Genomic DNA, 9,195 nt, shown 5'->3' on the forward strand with positions numbered 1-9,195 from the left:
TGTTTTCTCTTTTAAAAATGTTTTATTACAAAACCAGCAGTGTGATCTTGGAACAAGATGGATTGATTCCTGCTGAAAAGCTAGAGAGAATCAAATGATAAGCTTAGAAGGGCATTGTTGATAGCTGTGAAAACACAAGAAGAATCAATGGGGATAGTGAGACCAAAAGAGCAGAAGCCGAGGGCCTGAGCTCCAATGAGCAAATGTTGGAGTTGGGATTTTTACTGGGACTTGGTGCTGTTCAACATCAAGCAGCCTGGTGACTAACAGTTGAAGCATATAGAGGATGATGTTTGTCACGTAGGAAGACAGTTCTATTCTTCTGCACTGGGTAAGTGACAGCAATGACTCAGGGGCTTTCCATCTTTCTAACATGCTATCCCTTAGCATGTGAGATTTTCAGCTCCACAACATTGGGACCTTCCTGGACCACGGCTTCATGATTGCTCTTAAAGCAGAAAGTGGGGTCAGATAGAACCCGTCACAAATACCTCTTTAACTGGATAGCAAACTGTTTTCCAGAAGCCATCCTTTGTCTCCCCCAGCATATTTTTCTTAAATGTTACTGGTCAGAATATGCCACATCATCATCTTTATTTCTGTAGGAGACAGAGACACATGATAACTGTTCGTCTTTGGTATCTAAGGGCATTGTACCTGCAGACTCACCAACTATTAATTTAAGATGTGAAAGCATTGTGCTGAACTGAACATGTACAGATATTTTTGGGGGGATAATTACTTCCTAAAGAGAACAACTTTGTAATTATTTACTCTAGACAATTCAAAATAAGTAGATTAATATATGTTGTCCTGTATTCAGAGAACCCATTTTTATTTACATAGAATCATATGAGCTACTATAATTAATCTAGAGCTGATACAAGAAGACAAATATAGGTTATATGCAATATTATGACTCTGCATGTAAGACACTTACGATTCTAAAGATTTTGGCATCTGCAGGAGTCCTAAGATCAGTTCCTCATGGATCACGAGGGATGGCTATATATAATCCTCTGTAGGTCAAGGTGCAAAAGGGATGGATATTTGGTGAGCTAACCAAAAATGTGGCCACAAGCATTCTTTATCAAATTCTACTGCTTTTTCAAGAGGGTAGCCCCAGCACAGGGCCCAGGCCAACACAAACCTAGCCTGGACAGAGGGGCCTGTGTCAGGCTACTGTTCCTGCTGAGTGGGGGCACTTTAAGGCACATTAGCTGTATCTTATTTGCCGACTTTAAGGCTGAGCAGGGATATTTATGGCTGCTCTGGTATGAATATGTTTTGTCTTCACTAAACTCAAGAAGTTGTGGAGCCTTTATGAGACATTTAGATCATGAAGGCAGACCCTTCATGAATGCATTAATGTTTGCCTTGCAGGAATATGCTTACTACCATGGAAATTAATCTCCCCCTCTCACTTCTGCATGAGCCTACATGAACTTCTGCTTTTCCACCATGTATGGAGTAGCATGAAGCTCTTTGCAGAATGGAACACATACTGGTGTCATGCTCTTTGAGCTGAAATGAACCCTCCTTCCTCTACAACTTATCTAGTCTCAGGTATGCTGTTCTAGCAACAGAGAATAGACTAACACATTAGCATTTTCAAGTAATCCACCATCTTAATATCATTAGAGAAATCACTAACAACATTTTACAAATCTTCAGATACTTTTTCTATTATTTATAGAATGCTTGGCACAATGTCAAGGACTACTTATTTAATGAAAAGAAAAAAAAAAAACTCAGTGAAGAGGTAATTAGAAGGAGGTGATAATATGGAATGTAACCACAAACATTGGAGTTAGCAAAAGGGATGGCCAGGGCCCAGGTCTTCAGGAAAAAAAAAAAAAAAAAAAAAGCCTGACTTTGTAGACTTAAGTAAAGTGATCCTGGGTAAGTTTGAAATAGAAGGATAATTAGACAAAGTGTCCATGTCTGGGTCACACTTAGAAAGAGGACTACAGTTAATTTAAATCTGAGAAGAAATAAAATTGGAGTAAGGAGCCAAATAATTGGAATCTGCTTCAAGAGTTATACTGAAAAAAATTCCTCTCCCATCAGTTGACCTACTAAAAATAATCAGTATTATGAGTGGTAGAGTTGAAGGAAACTTTTCTGAAAGTTGGGATTCCTCTGTTTGGGGGTTTACTAGAACAATCATTAATAGATAGCCCTTGCAGAAATCCTTGCTCTCAAAACTTACCTAAAACAGTTCTGTTTCAGGCTGGGAATATGGCTCAGCAGTAGAGCGCTTGTTTACCATCTGAGAAGTCTGGGGTCCAATGCTCAGCACAACAACTTAAACATGGCCATATTTTGAACAAATCAAAGTTCCTTGCTTCCAGAAAGACCATGTGATTAAATTCTGAGACTTCAAATAGAAACATATGAAGGGTTTCCTACTCTGTGAATTACAGAGACTTCTCCTTTTGGGAGCCTCTGACACAGGTGGTATTTTTTTCCATTCATATGTATGCTTTATTTTGAATTAGCTCATTTAGATTTACCCTTAAATAAGTACTGCTACGTGTCTAGGTGAGAGCTACAGTCTAAGGAGAGGAGAGGCAGCCCCGGCACACTGTAGATATTTGACCGGGAAAAGAACTTGAATGTGTGTGTGTGTTCATATGGTATGTGAGGGTGCCTGTGCATATGTGTGGGAGGCCAAAGGTTGGCACCAGATGTCTCTTTCAATCACTTTATTCTTTGAGCCACGTTCTCTTAGTGCCCTTAGAGTTCGCCCCAGTTTCCCCTTGAGCCCAAGGGATCTTTCTATGTTGCTTCCGCAGTGCTGGGATAGGCACTATCATATTTTCTGTTAGTTCTGTAGATCAAAACTCAGGTCCTGGCCTGAAGAGATGACTTAGTGGTTAAAGCATTTGTCTGCAGATCCAAATGACTTGTGTTTGATGCTCTAGGACCCACATAAGCCAGATGTACAAGGTAGTGCATGCATCTGGAGTTTGTTTGCAATGGCACTGGTGCATCTATTCTCTCTTTGTCTACCTGCCTCTCTTTCTCAAATTAAAAAAAAAAAAAAAAAAAAAAACCTTCATATCCTTCTACTTTTACATGGCAAGCACTTTACTGGCTGAGCTCCAGAATAATGCTTTAAAAATGCAATGACTATTTTCAAACTCCTCATGGAATTTGTGTAAGTTTGAAAATGGCATTTTTATATTATATTATATTATCTTATAATTCCAATGTAATAGAGTCACAACTCTAGGTCAAGTTGGAAAAGTTCAAGTTTGCTTTCCTCCATGTTCAATTTAATTTTTCAAAGCCTCCCCAAGCTGTTGTTTGCATTGTCATCTATTGAAGCTAAGAGCATTCTGTTTTTGACACTGGAGTTTTGGATTAGGTTACAAACTTAAATTTTTGTTTACATCACTTATGAGGCATGCGACTTCAGTGATCTGCACATTGAAAAATGATAGTAGTTCACATATCAAACCTAACCATCCATCAAAAGGCATCAGGAAACAAGAACAATCCAACCCTAAGAGTTCCTATCAGAGCAGAAATTAATGAATTGGAAACTAAGAAAACAATTAAGAAAGTTGATGAAATGAAGAGCTAGTTCTTTGAAAAAAATAAACAAGATTGACAAGTCCTTGGCTAGTCGATCAAATGAAAAACAGAGAAGTCTAAAATTAACAAAATTAGATATGAGAAGGGAGTGATCACAACAGATATCAGTGAAATGGACAGAATCATGAGGACATAATTCCAAAAACTCTGCTCCACAAAAATTGGATAAGCTGCAGTAAATGGATGAATTCCTAGACATATACCACCTACTAAAACCAAGTCCAGAGCAGATAAACCTCCTAAACCTGTCACATACATGGAGATTGAAAATGTAATCAAAAACATCCCAGGAAGGAAAAGTCCAGGACATGAAGGATTCTCAGCCAAATTGTGCCAAACCTTCATCAAAGGACTGAAACCATTTTTTCACATAATTGGAGAACAGGCAATGCCCCCCAAATCCTTATAATACCAACACCAGACAGAGACACAACAAAAGAAAACTATAGATCTATATTGCTGATCAACTTAGTTGAAAAAATCTGAACAAAAGCCTTTCAAACTGAATTCAACAACAACTCAAAAGCATTATCCACCTCAATCAGGCAGGCTTCATTCCAGAGATGCAGGGATGGTTCAACAGACAGAAATTGATCAATGCAATGTAATATACCACATAAATGAACTGAAACACAAAAACCACATGATCATTTCAATAGATGCAGGCAGGCCTTTGCCACGATACACCACCACTTCATGATTAAAGCACTTCTTGTTGAAGAGAGTGGTGTTGTAATATGCTTGATGGGAGTTAATCACAGCAGTCTTCTGTCTTCTGAGCTTGCCTTTTGGTTAGGCACCCTTTACTACAAAGTATATTTGAAAGAAAAAGAAAAGATTTTCAAATTCAATATAGTTCTTTAATTTCATTTGTATAAATTAGAAAGCGAAGATTTTCATAGGCAATAATGCTTTAAATTATGCTCTGGGGGCTGGAGAGATTGCTTAGTGGTTATGTGCTTGTCTGTGAAGCCTAAGGACCTTGGTTTGAGGCTCGATTCCCCAGGATCCATGTTAGCCAGAAGCACAAGGGGGCGTACACATCTGGAGTTCGTTTGCAGCAGCTGGAGGCCCTGGTGCTCCCATTCTCCCTCTCTCTGTCTCCCTCTCTGCCTTTCTCTCTCTGTCTGTTGCTCTCAGATAAATAAATAAAAACAAACAAAAATTTAAAAAAAAAATATGCTCTGATTACTTCTATGTGCAAATTTAACACATCACAAAGGTTGATGTGCTTTCTTTAGGAGTCTGCTCAAGCATTCAGTTTTGGATGTTTTCAGGGGATTAACTTCAAAAGGATTGGCCACGTATGTACACATATAGTATTATCATAAAGTGCATATAATTTCTTGAGTTATCTTCCAAGAGTACTATGTAATTTAATAATCCTAGTATTGCAATTGCTATAGTAGGTGGCTGATGTTATTTATATGCATTTTACTGATAATAAACTCATTGTGGCTAGATTGAGGTTTACACAGAATTTATTGGATAACCTGGGAATTGCAATTATGTAAACAAGCCCCTTTTCTAGCTGTCACACAGACGCATAAGTCTTGTCTTTCAGGTTTGGACCAAGTAGAACCATAGTAAAATTCACTTTTCTCTTCCCATTCTTTTTCTACCTTAAAAAAAATATTTTTATGAGTTTTCTTTTCACATTGAAGAGCATACTTTGGTGGGGAGACAGACCACAAATAAGTATTAACATTAAATTCCCTTTGTTTCTTTCCTTAGCTGTTCTTTCAGTTGCTGCTGCTTTGGCCTCTGGGGAACCTTTGCATATAAAGGATGCTTTTAAGAACTCTGCTTATAGGTTCAAGATGTAACCCTCTTAGTTGGGTTATGATAAACTTCATTTACAGCATGAAAGTTTTTATCTTAAAATTATGTATTGAGCATATGGAATTTGTGTATTACAATTTTATATCCATAACACATGTGTATGTATGTTTGCACATTTTAGTGAACCTGTATCTTTTAAAATTTGGGAAGAGGAAATATGGATTTAATTACAGGTGAACTGCTCAATGCTGATTTATATATAAAGTTGAACTTTTTGCATCTCTGGAGGGGAAACTACCACTTTATCCCACTGCCTTTTCCACTTTTGCTACTTTTATTTTTCCTGGGAATATTTCAAGAGATATTACAAAACATATTTTCTGTCTGATTCTATCCCTCTTTCTGTGTCTTCATAGTCTTTTCTTAAACAACCATTCAGATCAGAGGAAACTTCATGGTTAGGTCTGTTTTTTAGTTGTGGAGCTCACAATTTGTTCCATGACAAATGCAGCCCTCGGGGGTTGTAAATGTCTCCAGTCCCCATTGAAGTAAGGTATCAGGGACTTGGAATAATGGGGGATAGGAAGAAGACAAAGCTGGGTACCAGTTCTCTTCATTTCTATTTCTACCAAGAGGGCCATTGTCCTGCAATCCGTATTCATTATTCATTTTACATAAGGGTGTTAACCATCTGGTTCCTCTTGTTTTCCCCTTCTTGCTCATTTACATCTGCTGCTTTTTTCATTGTTCTACATACGCTTACATTCCATATTTAATGTTAATTTCCATAAAAATTCCATATTCATGAGAGTGTCTAGATTTTACCTGTAGGTCTTTTAAGGCAATTACAGTGAAACAGTTTATTCAGATTCAATGGCTGTACTGCATGGAAATCTCTGGCAAGGACAAGCTGCTGGCCATATTTTGCCTGTGTCGTGTTCGAAAAGAGAAGTACACCTAGCCATCTGACACATCCTTCCTGGTGGGGTCACCACATAGAGTGTGCTCAGCTATTTGTAAAGCTATCTGGAGAGAGAGAGCATGTTAAATTGGAAACAGATGGATGAAATGACACACACTGCCCTGGAATTCACAGCGTAGTGTGCAGAGTTCAATCAGGTGCTTGACATCCTGACAATTTTGTCTCTGTAGGAAAAGAAAAGAAAACACCTGGAGACTCTGGATTTGATGGTGGCAAGTTCACATTTGGAGCTGTTACAGTTTGGTTTTACTAAGGCTGGTTTCCCGTTTTTCTTTAAATGCTACCTTAATCACTGTGGCATTGAGTAAATTATTTGTCAGTAAGTTCATTCCTAGACCTCACTTCCTTCATTTTTAAAATGTGACTAGTAAGAGTGACGCCTCCTGTGGAGATGGAGTGAGATGCCCCAGATGATGAAGGGGGCATGACAGTTTTGACAGTAGCTCAGGAAATGCTAGAAATTTTTCCGTTGCTCAAACCAGCACAGAGTAAGAGGAGATGAAAACGTTCACTTCTGCAGGTAAGCTCTTGGGCATCAGGGACCCGTGGCAAGCACATACATGTTTCATTCTACCAAAGTCCTTAGTAATCTTAGAGCCAGCTAGCGAATTTGGCTGAATACCTATTAGTTGCCAAGTACTATTATGTTAGGCACTGTAGCGGTTTGACTCAGGTGTCTCCCATAAGCTTATGTGTTCTGAATGCTTGCTCCCCAAGCTGATGGCAAGTTGAGAATTAGAACCTTGTTGGAGGTGGGTTGGGGGTGGGCTTATGGGTGTTATAGAAAGCTACCCCTTGTCAGTGTTTGTCACACCCTCCTTTTGCTGTTGTCCACCCAGTGTTGGCCAGGAGGTGATGTCTACCCTCTGCTCATGCCATCATTTTCTCTGCCATCATGGAAGTTCCCCTTGAGTCTGTAAGCCAAAATACACCCTTCCCTCCCACAAGCTGCTTTTGGGCATTTGCTTTGTGCCAGCAATGGCAGGCTGACTGCGACAAGCCTATATCACGTGCAAGGCAAATAAAAAAGCTTGAAGTTCTTATATATTAAAGAAGGGCTGCAGAAGCAAATAGAAGTGAATGGATATTTGTATGGTATGACAAGCACTATTAGCTGCTGATCAAAATTCATTTCCCCTTCTTCCACCAAAACAAGTCACATGGATACCCAAGTACATTTAAATGTTTAAATTTTAACCAATGCAATGATATAGCGGCCAACTGAGTAATTTTTTCCCCCAGTTACCCACAAACATAATTAATAAAGTATCCTATCTAGGATGGCTCATAAAAGTTTTCTCATATAATGTTTAGTGCTTTTTATTTCTTCTTGTGGTTTGTGGGCCATAGCCACAAGAAAGCAACTAGAACAATTGGAGAATGCATGGGTTAAAAAATGGCACAGCTGCATTTTTTCTTTAATTTTTTGTTGTTATTGTTTGTTGTTATATTTTTTCTTGTTAGTTTTATCTAAGATAGTCACATGCAATGAGAACTGCCCCTGAAATCACCAGTAGTATTAGGTGACTTGTTGGTTTGCGTATTGGTTTTGTTTTCCGAAGGATAAGGTCTCATTATGGGATGTGGCTGGTTGGCTGCTTTTTTGTTTACTTTTATTTTTTGGTGTCTTTCACATTGCTTGTCAGAGATGTCTTGGTAGTCATTTCTATCAGTGTTAAATTGACAATAAAATTATCTAATAACATTTTAAAAATTGATACAGATGGAGCTGGGGAGATGACAAAATGGATAAAGAGCTTGGCACAAAAGCATGAGGACCTGAATTGGATCCCACGCACCCATGTAAGGCTGGGCACTATAATGCTAGCATCTGGACTCTAAGCGTACCTATGGTGAGAGGGGAGGTAGAAACAGGAGTGCTCAGCACTGCAATATCTCTACTACACCCTCCAAGGCTCTGGGTCCATTGCAGTAGTAGAAAGAATGTAAGAGCCCAAGGAAGGGTAGGGCTCCTTACAAGGTGCTCCTCCTGGCACAAAATGGCCTGGATATCCATGACCTCATAGTGCCTGACACTACCTATACATGACCATCATAATAGGAGGAAAAGATGATGACATCAAAATAAAAGAGGCTGATTGAGAGGGGGAGTGGATATTATGGAGAATGGAGTTTCAAAGTGGAAGGAGGGAGGAGGGAGGGCATTACCATGGGATGTTGTTTACATTATGGAAGTTTTTAATTATAAAAAAAATTAAAAAAAGAAATAGGAAATTCCTCCAGGACCTTGTTTGTCAGCTATCCTGGCAAACGCAACAGTGAATAACAAGATATTCTGCCTCACACAAGGTGGGAGGTAAGGACCAACACCTGATTGTCATCTGACCTAAACATGTGTGTTGTGGCACACACATTCATGCCCCCACACTCATACAAATGAACATGCATACACAAAGGCATTCATATTGCACACACCCAGTGTAATAAAAATAGATAAATAAAAGCTACTGCTGATGTTAGCATGAGTTCCCAAATGACTGTGTGAAGCAAAATGACCTTAAAAGGGGGGACTCCAGGGCTGGAGAGATGGCCTACCAGTTAAGCGCTTGCCCGCGAAGCTTAAGGACCTCAGTTGGAGGCTCAATTCCCCAGGACCCACGTTACCCAGAGACACAAGTGATGCACACATCTGGAGTTCGTTTGCAGTGGTTGGAGGCCCTGGCACACTCATTCTCTCTCTTTATCTGCCTCTTTCTCTCTCTGTTGCACTCAAATAAATAAATAAAAATAAACAAAAAATATTTTTTAAATGGTGGACTTCAGAGACTGTAACAAAAGCCCTATAATAGTTGCCTGGACCATTCCCT

Source organism: Jaculus jaculus, chromosome 2, assembly GCF_020740685.1.
Source record: "Jaculus jaculus isolate mJacJac1 chromosome 2, mJacJac1.mat.Y.cur, whole genome shotgun sequence".
Taxonomy (NCBI): Eukaryota; Metazoa; Chordata; class Mammalia; order Rodentia; family Dipodidae; genus Jaculus; species Jaculus jaculus.